Here is a 16,691-nt window from a genome sequence, read left to right on the forward strand (position 1 = left end):
GACTATGATATTGTTCATATTAAGGTTATTGACCCTGATAAACTAAAGCTATTTGTGTTGTTATACGCCCGAATGGACATATTATGTTTTACACCGGTGTCCGTCTGTCTGTTAACAATTTCGTGTCCGCTCTGTAACTCCTGAACTGCTTGAAGGATTTCTAAAAAACTTGGCACGAATGTTCACCACATCGAGATGACATGCAGAGCACGTTTAATATGACTCGCCTCAGGGTCAAAGGTCATATTTGACTTTGCTTTGTGTATATTGCTCTGCATTGCATAGACTGGCATCAGTCGTTAGAGTCATTAAATGTAAAGCACTTGGCCATATAATCAATCCTCTTTGATAGCACTTTCTAAAAAAAAATTACAATATCTCTAACCTCTGACTGAGCCTAGAGAGAAAATGTTTTTCTTGGAAAATATTAGTGTCAGTATGAAGAAAGAAAAATCTTTATTACAGATAACTTTATCTCAACAGACTTTGTAAGTCTATGCATTGCAGTGCTCTTGTTTTTATTTGGCAGATCCCATTTTTGTTCACTTACAATTATTATTTTTTGAATAACTTCCCTTTTATTGCTATAAATAGCTTATTTTGAAACTTTTTATTACTGGCCATAGGGAAAAACCCGAGTTCCTGTCTTTTGGACTTCAACAGTCAAATTCTTTAAATTTTGCTCCCATCCTCTGATGTAACCCATCATGCGTATATTGCCCCACTTGACAGAGCTCTTGTTGATGATATATTTTCGTCAGCAAATCATTGTTGGGCATAATTAATTTTGGGAGTCACATGGTTGCTGTTTCCTATATGTACCGGTTTGTATGTGAAGGATATTATTCCTTATTTCAAATAGCATCTAAGAAGTCTAAATTTAGACCTTGAAAATTTTCATGCAATTTAGACGTGCAATATATCATAAAACATAGATTTTAGTTTGGAACCAACTTATTACATTTTTTTCAGACAAAGTTTAGCTGACACTTACATATATGTATGGATCTTAATGTATGTGCATGTCACATACTTGTATAAAATCTCAAAATTTCTTTTTTTGAAATGCTTGAAATTCTATAAGAAAAAAAAAACTCACTCATAAAAACAAGAAAGATGCACTTTTTTCATTCAATTTACCAAGCATTTAACAATTATTTGTATGTTAACTTTGCTTTAATAAGTATATTACTGCCAAAGAATGTCAGATATGGAGGCAGTATTTTTTATTAAATTAAAAATTGAAAAATATAATTAAGTAATTAATTTTGCGGAAATCTTTGTCAGCTCTTTAAGGTACCCAATTAAAACTTACCCTGCTAAATTTCTATAATGAACTTGTCCGTCTTTCATTCTGGACAGTACCGTTAACTGTTAAAAGGGGTGCTTAACAAAAATATACTGACTGAATGGTGAACAGTGCAGATCTTGATCAGACTGCGTGGATCTGCAGGCTGATCATGATCTAAACTGGATGCAAAGGCAGAATCTGTTGTGTCCAGTATAAGGGCTGAGAAATAAGTTTTTCACTATTTTGAAAATACTTTTTATGAATATGTGTTGGATATAAAAATTAGTCTCATATTATTTAACAAATGCATTGTCAGTAAAGCTTGTCTTCTTAAAATGTTAAATAAGATTTTAAATCATAAGCAAGAGATATAGCTTAATTGTTTAAAGGTTCAGACAAGGCTGATCTGAGGTCAGATCCTTCGAAAATACTTGTTTCTTGTTTATATCAAAATATAACATTAAAATTTTTATTTTTCCCCCATTATTTTTAGGCCATTCTATATAGGAAAGCATACCAAGTGATGATGTCGTAAGTAGTAATACATGTATATCTACACTCATGTATCTTAAAAATAGTCTTCAAGAGCTATCATATTGAATTTTGTGCTATTTATAACTCTATTTACCTACTTAAAACAGTCATGCACAGAACTGTCAGGAAGTACCAGTGTGCGCATATGTTGTAAGTTGAGATACAACATTCATGCACAACGAAAATAATACGATTTGAGATACAACTTTTGAGCATTTTCTGAATTTTGCTAGTTACATTGAGAACATGTTTATGATATTTTGTCATATAGTGAACATGTCTAAAATAATACATTTAATGCAAAAAAATGATTTTCACAAAAAATCATAGTTACAACATTTATGCACCAAGCCCACGAAACACTGGCTGGACTACATCCACAGAAGTTCAAGCAGACCACTCGGCGTCGCAAATCATTCATCTCGAAGTATGCAGCGATTTGAATGTGGAAATTTCTAGCAACTCTAAATTCCGTGCAACCTATAATCTCAAGTCAAAATTATATCAGGTGTACGAACTTTTTTATCCCAGTTCTATACATCGTGTTTTACAGACTCTCAACAAAGTGTTAAAATCAGACAAAAGCATGGCATTTTACTTATTTATGTGTTTTATAGTTTAAAGGAGTCCTGTGTCATACATCTTAAAGGTGTCCGGTGTCATACATCTTAAAGGTGTCCGGTGTCATACATCGTAAAGGTATCCGGTGCTATATATTTTAGACAATTTGCAGGTGCCAAAAGGACACCCGTGCTTGTGAAAATATAGGTACCTTATAAATTACGCCGTTTCCTCATTCTGTGGAGCACTTGTCTGAATGGTTATTTTGGACTGTGCGTGGAACTAATTTTTAACTATTTTACTTTGTATAAAGAGCTATTTATACTGCAACTACCATACTTTAACCAAATATTTGCCATGTTTTACATAATACACCATGCTATGGGCAATTAATTTTCGATACAGAACGTTGTCTTGCCCTTCACTGAATTAAAAGCATACCGTTTAGCGGGTTATTTCTACGGGGGAAATATTTCTGCGTTTCTGCGGTCTCTCGGTAGAATCGCAAAAAATATTTCCAGCAGAATAATCATCCAGCAAAAATTAAAAACGCAAAAAATCTGCATTTTTTTCACCGTTGTTCCCGAGGTAATAATTGGAAATTACCGTCGTAATCTAACAATTACCGATAATGGTATAATTAGGTGTGATGATCAATCAAAGTCCTAACTGTTAATCCCTCAGAAAATGTTTTTGTTTTGTGAATGATCACTTGAGTTGTTCTTATGAAGATCTTCCAAACTATACTTTATTAACCTTCATACATGTGTAACCGTTATGCCGATAAATCGTAGTTTGCAGTTGTAGTTTGTACAATTGTTGTTGGACTTATATTTTTCAATTTGCATGTTTTTATATCCGACAATGTATTCATTAAAAGCAGTTACTTTACAGCAATTACCAGTAATTTAGTTTATTGTTTTTTATATGCTATCATACTCACGGCGTCCGATCATGCGAGGAATTACCTCCTCCTTGGTACATGTATCAAAAACGCAGAAATTTCTGTTCCTTTTGAAAACGCAGAAATTTAACACGCAGAAATTTCTTACACAATTTTTGGCACCAACACGCAAAATATTTTGACCGCAGAAATAACCCGCTATACGGTATCATACTACAAAAGTATACGTATCAGAAGTTCCTCGAGACATGGCAAGAGTCTTGATAAATTATACTTATGTCGTTTTTAACGGTTTTACCCTTTTTATTAACTCTTTTTTTTTTCGCCGGAGTCCATGTTTTGAGCTGTGAGGCTCCTGTGCCCTGCGCTTTGAGGGGCTTGGTAAGGTAAATTGCGCTACGAGGTATCCGTTATGAATTGACACCGTGAATCAATGATAATCTCTGAAACAACCTATACTGTGACCGAATTATAATTTCGAAAAAAGACTATATAGTACTTTAAGTTATATTGAAATAGACTATAAGTTTTGACCCTGAGTTACTGTGTCAACATGTTCGCTTTAATTGTGATGAGTAGTGTGTTATTCAGGTATAGTCTGTTTTGATATTTTAAGAAGGAATATAACAGAATGACTTTAAGGTGATATCACATTTTGAATTTCCGGTGAATGATAAAAACCAAAGAATATTCTGTTCCCTCCAAAAACCGGTATCCTATGATTCAACCAAATAGTTTACTTTGCCTACCAGAAAGGTGCAATTCTTACATCTTAAATTTGAGGTTTGATACCTTTATTACAGACAATAAACTAAAACAATAGAAATTCTTACGTGACTTTGAACAGTGAGTTCAACAAAGCAATTTCAAGCAAAGATATCAATGTGGAAAGTTAAAGTAGGTTGCACACTACAATGTCCTATCAAGATACTTACAAAAACAATGCATTTGCAGAATGGAGAGATTAATCAAACCCCTTCTTTTCCTATTTTTTTTCCAAAATAGAAAAAATAAACAAAAAGCACGAGAATTTTTGTTTTAAAAAATTAATTTAAATTTATCCCCAAAAATTGAAACATAAACGGCTGGAGTGGTTTTAAAAAGAACAGTGAAATTTGTTTCCCTTTTTTTGGGTTACCTTTTTTCAAGGTTTTCAGTGTTTGGGTGAAAACATATATTTTGAAAACCTCTAATTATCTTTTAAAAATATAAAAACTAATTTCCCAAGTTATAATTTGAAAAACGAAAGATTTGTTATATTTATTCAAAATTTTAAATATAAAATGTTTCAAAAAACCGCTTGATCTTGCCCCCAAAACCCAAAATAAAAAAAGCTGGTTTATGACGAGTGATTAAAATTTTTAAAAAAACCTTTTAAATTAAATTTCCCCAAAAAATTTTAAAGGCTGATGCCCCTTCTTTTCCCATTTTTAAAGGGAAAATTAAAATTTGAAAAAAATTGGTTTCCAATTTTGAGGGAATTTTTAAAAGGGGTTAAAACTCAATCCCGATACAGCCATGGTAAAATTTCCCAATTTAAAAGAATTGGATAGAAAAATTTTCCCACGGATAATATAAAAAAATATGCATATGGATGAAAAAAATTTTAATTTTAAAAACATGGTCTATAAAAACGGGGGGTTTACTTTAAAAAAAGGTTTAACATTTTAAATTTTGGGTCTATAAAACGGTGTTACAGTAGTATACTTTTGGAAACATTTTTTAAAATTATAGGCTAGAAAAACTGCTATAGCACATTTCAATTACAGGTACCCAAAAAGGTCTCATTAATCCCGGTTTCATCCTTATTATAAGTAATAAAAGGCAGGTGCAGGGATTGGAAAAGGGAGGATTTGAAGCACATAGAACTAATTACTGTTGGGTTTGGGAACTGCGGGATTCTAATTTCACAGAAAATGTTTTGGCAGGGCCCAGTGTGAAAAAATATGTTTTTAATAAAGCACTAAACACAAAGTTCTTTTTTTAACGTTTTTTTAAACTTTTTTCAGTAAAAAAACGCCCGGTGTTACTTGTAGCAGTAAAGCACAACCCCCATCTTTATTTGTGAAATCACTGGAATATCACGCCTTTGGGAAAACGGGGCATGATCCCCCACCGGTAAAATTTGTACCGACACCGAGCTGCCCGTCTGCTTTTCCCCCAAATGCTGACCCCAAGCGGGGGGAAAGCTGGGTACCATTATTATGTTTTTCTATGTCCCCCCCCCCCCCTCTCTTTAGGGAGCCCTTATTGTTTTTCCCCTGCCTTTCCGGGACGTCAAACTTTATTTCCGATCAAAAAGCAATAACGGGAAAGAACCTTTTTGTTTCTAAAACCCCTTTAAAAATCATAGGATTATAGGGTGTGGATTTAGACAAATCCTGTTTTTTTTGGGTCACCCCGTCAAAGGTCAAGGTCACGGGACCAAAACATTTAAAACCATTTCCGACAAAAATAGAGAACTTAAACCCAGAAGTTAAAAATTCATAGGATGTTTGGGTCTGTATTGTAATGACCCCTGTTTTTTTTGGGGTCACTCCGTAAAAGGCCCAATTTGTAACAGGGGCCTGAATATTAAAAAATCATTTCCGATCAATAACTTGATTTAACCATTTGGCCCCGGGAATTTTTGAAAAATTCTAGGTGTTTTGTCATGCGAGTAGTGACCCTTTTTGTTTTGGGGGTCCTTTTTAAAAAGGTTTAAAAGGGTCACGGGGGCCCCTAAAACATGAAAAACTTTTCCCGGGTCGGGTTAACTTGAAAAACCATTTGGACCCAAAATTTTAAAATTTAATAGGATGATTGATCAGGGCAGGTAAATGACTCCTGTTGTTTTTGGGGGTCACTCTTTTTAAGGTCAAGGTCACGGGGGCCCCAACTAAACCCATTGATAACCGTTTCGATCAATAAACTGGGAAAAAACCTTTTAAATGCAGAGGGGAAACTTCATAGGATGATTAAAATGCAGAGTAGATCCCCCCTGTCGTTTTTTGGGGTCACTTTTTTAAAAGGTAAAAGGGTCACAGGAAACTTGAAACTGGAAAACAATTTCCGATAAATAAATTGAGAAACCATTGACCGGGGAATGTTGAAATTTAATAGGAGTTTGGGACATGGAGAGTAGATGACCTCAATTGATTTTTGGGTAGCTATTAAAGATCAAGGGCACAGGGGGGCCCGGTCATATAAAATCATTTTCCCGGGAAAAAAAATTTAGAACCACTTGACCTGGAATTTTTGAAACTTAAAAGGTGATTGGACATGCAGGAGAGGGCCCCTCAATGATCAAAAAGGGAAAGTCACAGGAGCCCGAACAGTGACTTGAAACCACTAGGGCCCAAAAGTGTTTTAAAAAGCGGGATGAATGGACATGCCCCGAGATGATCCCTTTGCAGCCAAAAATCAGTTTTCCTTTGACCGCTCCTGACCCCTATTGACTTTTTGCCCCATAGGGTTTTTCCTTGGGGGGAGACATGCGCTTTTTTACAAAAGCAAGTTCTAGTTTTGTTTTTGGAAAAAGACCCCGGGGCCCGGGGGGCCGCAAAAAAAAAGACCTCCCCCCACCCCAAGCGGAAAGCTCTACTCTAGGGTACCGGTTTGGTTTCAAATAGTAAAGCGATTAAGTTTTCGATTTAAAGAAAAAAAAAAAGCCCCCCCCCTAAAAAGGGGGGGAATTTGGGGGGCGTTGCCTTTAAAAAAGGTGTTCGGATTCGAGCCCCCTTTGGGGACGTTAAAATTTTTTTTAAAAATCATAAAAAATTCAAACCCTTTTTGTATTTCTAAGGGAAAGATCTTTGGCAAAAGGTTTAAACATCCCAGCTTAAAACGGATTCCGGGTTTTCTCATCTGATCAAAGACGACACAGCTGAAAGGTCGTCAAAAATTTACAGCAAGGGAAGACACAAAATAAATTGAAATAACGCAGAATAATGTATATTAAAAAAAAAGAAAAAATTTAAAAAAAAAAAAGTTTTAAAAATTTTTAAAAAAAATACATGAAAAGGTTTTTTAAAAGAGTCTTTCCCGTTTTTTGATAAATTTGGGGGGAAATAAAAAGGAAAAAAAAATGTTGATAAAAAGAAAAAAAAACGCCCCCTTTTGGGGGTTGAAAATCGCCCCCCCCTTTGGTTTGAATCAGTACGCCCCTACCAATTTCTCCAGCGATATAGTCAATTTCACGGTAAACAAAAAACATATCAACTTTGTTTTCTTTGAGATTTTACCGGTTTTAAGGAAAAAAATATCGAAATAAAACCAAAAGAAAAGGGATCATTCCTTCTCGGCTCCCAAAAACCAATCAAACTCTACGGAGGGGAAATTTTAAAGTTTGGTGCGTGTTTTAAAACGGAAAAAAAATTTTGCTAGGGGACATAAAAAAAATTTTCCAAAAAAAATTAGTAAAAAATTTTGAAAATGCCCTTGAAAGTTTTTAAAATTTGTCAAAAGACAGTTAAAATAGAAAAATATGGGAAGGGGCTTGGGGGTGTACGGCGCCCCAAATCTGTGGACCTTTAAAAAAAAAGAGGCTAAAAATTATAAATGAAAAAAAAAAAAAAAAATGGGTTTGTTAAGAACCCAGGAAAAGTAGGATAACCTTTTTGTCCCATTATTTTCCCCCGATGTTATAAGAAATCTTTGCAGTTTTATAAATGTTTGGGTTTTTTTCAGACCCCTTTATTGCAGACGACCCCGCTTTTATTTTTTTATTTATTCTTTTTTTTTAAAAATAAACCCCCCAGGGCACGGCAGAGAAGATATGAAGGAAAAGAAAAACTCGAAGTAACAATGTTGGGTATGTCACTCCCCAAATTCTGGGTCTCATAAAAGTTTTTATTGAATAAAGTAGAAATTATATGAGGACATTTCAAAAAGGGGTTCATTAATATTAACCAGTGTTTGGTTTTTAAATTAAAAAATTTTTCTTTCAACTTCCTTACTTTTTAAAAAAACTTTTTAGAGAAGAAGTCCAGTTTAAAAGGGGAGATTTTAAAGCCCAAAAAACTTTTAATTTGTTAAAACAAATTTTTGGAAAAAATGAGAGATATCTACCCTTTTACAAAGTTTTCTATTCCCAAAGCATATTAAAATGTTAGGGAAAAATTTTTTGTTTTATCCCCTTTACCCCAAAAATATCACTTACAAACAGGCCATTTAGCAATTATTAGTGAAATGAGTCACAATGTTTTCACATGACCTTGTCAACCAATCAAGCATTCAAAAAAATCTTTCACTGACCGAATGTATGACGGTATTCTCATATAAATTTGACAGTTTATTGCAATAAAAAACCAAAAAACTGTTAATGTTTATGTTTAGTATAAGATGTATGGATTGGAAATGATTAAAATTAAAATTTCAAAAAGAAAAATACCTAACATAGCAATCAATATCACATATCCCTAAATAGAAGCTTGTGGGTATCGATTTTTGTATTTTTATATTTATTTCCGTACACTAATGTATATTCCGTAAGAGATTTCGGCGTTCTCTGGCTGGTTGTTCGAAAGAAACAACAGTGCAACCTCTGTAGATCAACACCCTTTGGGAGATACAAATATTGACTGTTATGTAGAGGTTGTTGTTCTGGAGAGGGAAATTCGATAGTATATTTCAGCTCAAAAACTAGGTCACTGTGTCAAATTATAGAAAGAAACGACGTCATACTCAGTTCAAACCTGGGTCCCTGGGTCACTTGGTGACAGGTGAACGATTCAGACCGTCATGGTCCTCTTGTTGTATTTTTGTATTTATTTCCGTACACTAATGTATATTCCGTAAGAGATTTCGGCATTCTTTGGCTGGTTGTTTGAATAAACTACAGTGCAACACCCTTTGGGAGATACAAATATTGACTGTTATGTAGAGGTTGTTGTTCTGGAGAGGGAAATTCGATAGTATATTTCAGCCTAGGGAAATTTTGATGATGTTGTTATAGAGAGGTTTTTGCTGAAATAGCATTCGGAGAATACGAAATCGAACGAAATTTGCCGAGTGTCATCACGTGTATATTACCTTAATCACGCAAATGGCGCTACTTGCCTCATCACACACTGCTCCAAGATGCACTAATTTTGTCATCTTGTTTTAGGGTAACCCTACTTGAACTGAACTGGTCCAATGACATTTTGTTCGATTATAACTACTGTAACTGTTTAATGTCATACTTAACTTATATTGTGTGTTCAGTTTGCATTGTTACATACATGTGCATCAATATTTGAACGAGTCAGCTACAGCTGAGTTGGACAGCAACAATAAATGCAAATGCTTATATTTTTTTCAGTCAGGTTACAATATAGAAATAACACACGCCTTTTTTTTTCGTTGGTGCCCAAGCCCGTAATTTTTTTAATCAGATAAATATCTTATAGCTAACGCTTCAAAAAGAATTCTTCAAGAGAAAATACTCTATATTCGAAAATATGTTATATAAAATAGTAATATCGATAAAATTGTATAACATATTTTTTTAGAAATGTTCTAAAATGATATTGAACCCGTGGTATTGTGTGCGGAAGTCAGAAAACTTTCTACTTTGCCACCGTGTCGTCGGCTAATGATAAAATTTAGATTTGTAAAAAAAAAAAAATTTCATAATACAAAAATTGCATAAACTGAGAAAACGCCCGAAAATATTGGTAAAAAATATATTTGTGCCAGGTCGAAACATACGGACAGTATGAATATATATCTATGTAACAAAATGCCTAACTGTTCATAACTTTTTCATCAATTATTTCTTGACATTTGTGTGGCATAAAAAATATGTTCACATTTGGCAGGCACAAAGATGATTTATTTGCATGTTGTAGATGTGTAAGATGACTCTCGTACTGATAAAATTGAATAAATGCGTAAATTCAGATTTCTAACTGTGATAAAATAATGCTTTAAACAAAAGTAAGTCGTTTTATTTCATTCTAATATTGAAGGATATGGTATGCGAGAAATAAATTGTATCACTGTTCAGATAGCAATTATGTGGAAACAATGAACATTCTTTTAATATTTTCCATTGTTGAAACACTTCCTTCCATAATATGAATTTGTCAGGATACGGAAATAAGTTTATCAGGTTTTTACCATTTCTGAACATGTAACAAGTTTATTCTTCATTTTTCTTAGTTTGCTGCTTTGCATAAGATAAAGTTAATGATTTTTTTTTACATGTACAAAGACATTAGCAATATTATATTTATATAACTGTGACAGGATGTACGTACCGGCGACAATAACTATCAGAACAAATCAACACCCTTTACAATATTTACAAACTTATTTACATATAATGATTATTAACAATGACTAGATGATTAATAGAAAAAAAACTGATTATAAGAAAGAAAAAAAAAATCAGAGTTAAGTATCTCTAGATACAAAGTTCTATCACTGACAGTTTCTTTGTAACGTGACGAAGCACAGATGTTTCAGTTAATTTCGAACTTTAAGTAGCACAAAAAAATGTAACATATCTTCAGATAAAGTCCCTTTAAACCGTGAATACTTTGACTCCGTTTTGGCTCCCTATGATAGTAGGTGATTGAATCCCTGAGCTGACTTCAGAGGATAACAAAAATCAGCGTCTTTGCGGTTTACGGCACAACAATGGGACGAAAGCTCTGCGCTGGGAAAATCACATCCAGGCGAGTGAAGAAAAGTGAACCTCGGGCATTGTACTTCCGGGTTATGACATCAGCAGGTAAAATCGTTTGGCGGAAGAAGCTAAAATATATAACTTATGGCAAGCACCATAGCAAAACAAATAAGTCAGGGCATAAAACTGCTCCTTTGGTTACACCATACCTCCGTAGGCTCCCATAAATAATGACGTAACGTCAAAAGTTGCGACCCATGCTAAAATTCCTCGAAGGGATAGAAATAAATGTAAAGTTTTTAATGACTATTCATCCTATTTTCTCGAAATAAGTATCAAAATATACAGCAATAATTAGGCTGTAGTAAAGTATTAAAACAGTTATTGTTTAATCAAAGTTATATGAAAAAACAACACCAATTGCATGAAACAATTGCCAAAAAACTGTATGTAATTTGTAACAATTCTTTAAAACTAACAGTACTTTTAGGGAAATTATTCTTTTTTTACTTGACTGAAATTGCGGGAAATTTTGCATGCTTTGTCACTGAACGTGATAACGTTTGTGAAGTAATTTTGACGGTTGTGAATACGTTAAAAAACAAGATGGATGTGTTTTCCGCGGCCGTTGAGTTATGTAATTTTCACTTAAAATAATACAAAATTAAGACATGTTGAGCTATAAAATGCTGAGAAAAAATCATTATCTGATAAAATCTAACTATTTTCAGATTATTTTACTTCGCTGTTTTCACAGTATCTGTATAAACAACGCTAAGCTAAAAATTAGCCTTTTATTTGTTTGTAGTTACAGGAATACAAGTTCTTAAAATTGTCACGTTTTCAATTATTAAACATATAAAAAATTAACCATGTTTTGTAAACTGCGATAACAAAAAATACTGTTTTCTTTTTTGTATTTTAACAAGTTTGATCAATTTCGCTTACTTTTCTCTGTAAAATGAAAGTCTAATTTTGAAAATGCTTTCAAAGATGATATTTTTATTTGACGATGAATGAGTTCTTAAAATTGTCACACTTTAAAAAAACTAACGTCAAAGGAAATTAACGTCAAGATACGTTTTATTCTGTCTTCTATTTATTCAATAACGGCAAAATCCAATGAATATACCTACAATGATAGATAGGTCTGCCATTTGTTTAAAAAAGTGGATTTTCAAAGAGAACCAGAAAAATTGATATGTATGTTTCAGATTATTACCGCGGTCTTTACTATCCAAAAACAGGATCTCTGTCATACAAGATGATAATGAAAAAAAAATGCGCACTACTTCAAGTTTAGTAATGTGTGTTGTTAAAGAAATTGATTTCAAACATTCTATTTCGTTACCGGTTTATTTACACGAAACCATTCTTGACATTGTGGGTGAAATCTCACAGTTATAAAGAAACACAAAAACTTACGAGACAGAAAAATGTTCTTTAACATTCAGATGTTTTAAAATGTATTAATTGTACTGTTAAAATGTTTTTATTACATTTAAATGTACACTTTAATATAAGTATGCATTGTTTTTTATAATATAACATAAAACAAAAATATGCCTGAAATGAAATAATAGCATTTAGACGTCCCGTTTTTTATCATGTTAAACTAATGATTTTTCATGATTTTGACGTCGTTTTTATGTTACACTAATGGGTTGCAACTTTTGACGTTACGTCAATACGTGCTACTTATACAAAATATATGTGCTACTAAGTTCAGACGTCACGTGATTAAAATACGTCACTTATTACTTCCATTATTACAAAAATTAATTACTTAAAAGTCTAAAGTTGAAGTATGAAAAAGATATGAAGTTTGATGAAACATTATAGATACGGAAATGATTAACTGCAGCTATTATTTACAACTACAAATTAACAAAATTCAATGGAAATTAAACGTTACACAATAGTCGGTATCAATATGATATCTAATGCCATACAACAAAACGGACATTATATGGATATGCTATAGACTGGCACACAATTTTATATTACAATAATATAAATTACATACATGGTACTAGACTTGCCATATAGATTTATACATTACAGTGCAATGCAGTATCGGCGTTCCATAACAAAGAAATGTTTGACATATGTTTTTTGAAATAGAGTACTTTACAATTATCATGTTACAAATTTCAGTACAAATCTTACATCTTATATAAACCAAACATTTTAGACTCCTCTTTCGAAATAATTTACAAAAGTCTGAAAAATTTAATAAATAGTCCTGACATACCGAAACTAGCCAAAATCACACGCTGAAAAGTAAATGTTACAGAATTCTGTAGAATGAGCAAAAATTTACCAATAAAAATCGTAATGCTAAAATTATACAAAAATCTAACAAATAAATTTCTTATCTCGATCGAGCATAAATTTCTAGCAAGAAAAATCAATCTGACATAGATTCGTCTAATGTCGAAATGTGGTGTGCGCTAGGCATATCTAGTCCAGTGTATTTGTAGGGTAATGTCCCGCCAAATACTGAATTTCATGGGACTCACGGCTAATGCGTGAGCTCTGACTATTTTTATTTTCACGGGATTCACGATAAAGCCGGGAAATCTGTCTTTTTTGGCGCGGATTGAAATTGACAATTTGAGGCCCGTTATAGTGGTTTTGGGGATAAAAATGTGAATTACTGAAGTTTATAAAATATCAACTTTCTTATTACTGAACCGAATTTAATGAAATTTACAGGGAAATTTAAGTTATAAAATACAGAAAAACATTAGAGGTATTTTATGCGTAAAATCTGACATTTACCTCAATAACTCAAACATTTACAAAAAGATGATGCAATACCTGCATTTACACTACAGATACAATAAGGCCCGTATGTCAGTTTGTGACAATAACTCATTCTGAAAATAGTCAGCAATAGTCACAGGACATCATGATGTATTCCTATTCGAGATGATTCGCACTTAAAATCATTATTGATATGTAAATGAGACAAATTTGATTGACAGTGCCAGAACCAATTTTGATGAGTTTACAGCTATTTAACTGTCCGCTGTCAACTGTCAATTTTCCTTCGCGTGCTCTCCAGTTTTTTTCGTTGAAATATATCTTAAGTGGTTCGTATACCAAATAAGCATGATAATTAATGATGATGATTAATTAATATAAACAAAGTACATAGTGTGTTAATTGTGGATTTAATTAGACTCGGACTGAGTTAACCACACTCTTGTGAGTATTTTTTATCATTTTTATCCATTCTAGTATAGCTAAATTTTCGTGACCAAAGTATTTTTGATAATTTGAATAAAAAAGCAATTTCCTTTTATAGAAGTATGATCATGGCTTTTTAGAACGCGTAGCTTATATAGAGAATTTGAATTAGGTCAAAGCAGCCAGGTATAAACATATCACTTTAATACCCACATTGTAGGAGATGTGCAATGATTTCCTCACGTAAGCAATAATGATTGACAAAGAAATATTCTTCAGATATTCTCTCTTGATTTTACAGAGTAGTTGTTTGTAATGAACAGATCAGCCTCTATCTGTAGTAAGATATAAATGTAATGAATATTGTTTTGTAGTTTGGTTTGCAAAAAGAAGAACAAACCAAGTAAGCACAAACAGATGAAAATAGCTATTACCATGCGTGTATCGTTTTTTTGTCAATAATTATGTTAAAGATATTGAGCTATTGCCATTAAAATCTACAAAATACCTTTTATAATAAATGCATTCTGATATGGATCTTACAAAATGCGGTTGCATTGCAAAGTACTGTTTTTACAGTCTCTATTTACAAGTTAAGCAACAGGAGCGTATCATGCATATCTTTGTATCGTGCATATAGTGATAGAGGTATCATGCATATCTTTGTTTCATGCATATAGTGATGGAGGTATCATACATCTCTTTGTTTCATGCATATAGTGATGGAGGTATCATACATATCTTTGTTTCATGCATATAGTGATGGACGTATCATGCATATCATTGTTTCATGTATATAGTGATGGAGGTATCATGCATATCTTTGCTTCATGCATATAGTGATGGACGTATCATGTATATCATTGTTTCATGCATATAGTGATGGACGTATCATGCATATCATTGTTTCATGCATATAGTGATGGACGTATCATACATATCTTTGTTTCATGCATATAGTGATGGACGTATCATGCATATCATTGTTTCATGCATATAGTGATGGACGTATCATGCATATCTTTGTGTCATGCATATAGTGATGGAGGTATCATGCATATCTTTGTATCGTGCATATAGAGATGGACGTATCATGCATACCTTTGTGTCATGCACATAGTGATGGATGTATCATGCATATCTGTGTATCATGCATATAGTGATGGAGGTATCATGCATATCATTGTTTCATGCATATAGTGATGGAGGCATCATACATATCTTTGTTCCATGCATATAGTGATGGAGGTATCATGCATATCTTTGTATCATGCATATAGTGATGGATATATCATGCATATCTTTGTATAGTACATATTGTGTTTGTCATAAAAAATTTAACAGGTCAAGTACATCTCTCTATCGGATTGTATTATCTCGATCGAGATATATCATATACCCGGATTGAGCTTATAGGGGTGACTTAAGAACAACACAAAAGTACTGTAAGTTCCGATGAATCTTTATTCGGAAAATGTAAATGTTCATACTATCTCGACAACTTTGTGAGATATGAGTATTTCAAGGAATAGGCAAAACATGACATGAATGAAAATGTACCTGAGAAAAAAAATCGGCATTTAAATAGATATTTTTCAAAGGTCATAATGTATAGTTTAAAAGTATGCGGCACTGATCGCTGCAAACTAAAAAAAGTAATAAGTGGCAGCATTTAAACTTATTTTTTGTTTTCACTTGAATTATCAATAAACGCAGAGTACAGCTTTCTGCATACTTGAAACAAGTAGCGATTGTTGTACTAAATTCATACTGCCTGAAGCTGATCAGAGTTACTGGCATATGAACTTTCAAAAACATTTGAGATCTAGAATAATGTCTTTTTAAAAGGCATTCTGATCACAGTGTAGAGACTATCTGTACGCCCAACCGGAAGTCGCCAAAAACTAGGCGTTCAGAAATCAAAACACAAATTTTTGCTGTTGCGGATGGCTTGGATTTTCGTAGTTTATTTCGTTAATATCGCATAAAGTAAGTGTATTTTTTATCTACATACTGTTTAAGAGCTACTGTTTACGTAGATACCAAACACGCCTATTAAAACTCTTAATATACTTCATTTCAAGTCAAATTAGGATGGAGTTCTCTCGTATCGCGGTACTAACGGTTGGAACATAAATAACATATCAATAAAGTCTGATATTTAGTTTGTTTTCTGCATTAAAACTTTAAACCAACTGTCTGTTATAACTTGCAAATCATCTTTCTTTCTCAGCCAGCGGAGAATGTGTAAAAAACAATAAAATGTCAGCCATACTTGACCTACTTTAACAATCCCATAGTTCTCAGATATCGCGGTATTTGATTTTGACAGCTGCGGGACACGCCTACTTACGTCATCATGTGACGCAATAATTTCATTCATAAAAACAATGCATCAGACGAACTTTCTGAAGCTGTCCAGGTTGTGGATTTAGTTTAATTTAAATAAAAGCGTTTTTGGGCAGGAAGGGGTGATGAGCAGGTGCATATTTTGGGATATTGAATGGTTGCGATAATCTAAGTAATACTTTCCATTTACGATGGAATTTTGCAAGAAATGTTTGTAAACAAAATATCATGGTTCCGGTTTACAAATGTAAGTCACTGCGGTG

The sequence above is a fragment of the Mercenaria mercenaria genome, chromosome 16 (genome assembly GCF_021730395.1).
Source record: "Mercenaria mercenaria strain notata chromosome 16, MADL_Memer_1, whole genome shotgun sequence".
Lineage (NCBI taxonomy): Eukaryota > Metazoa > Mollusca > Bivalvia > Venerida > Veneridae > Mercenaria > Mercenaria mercenaria.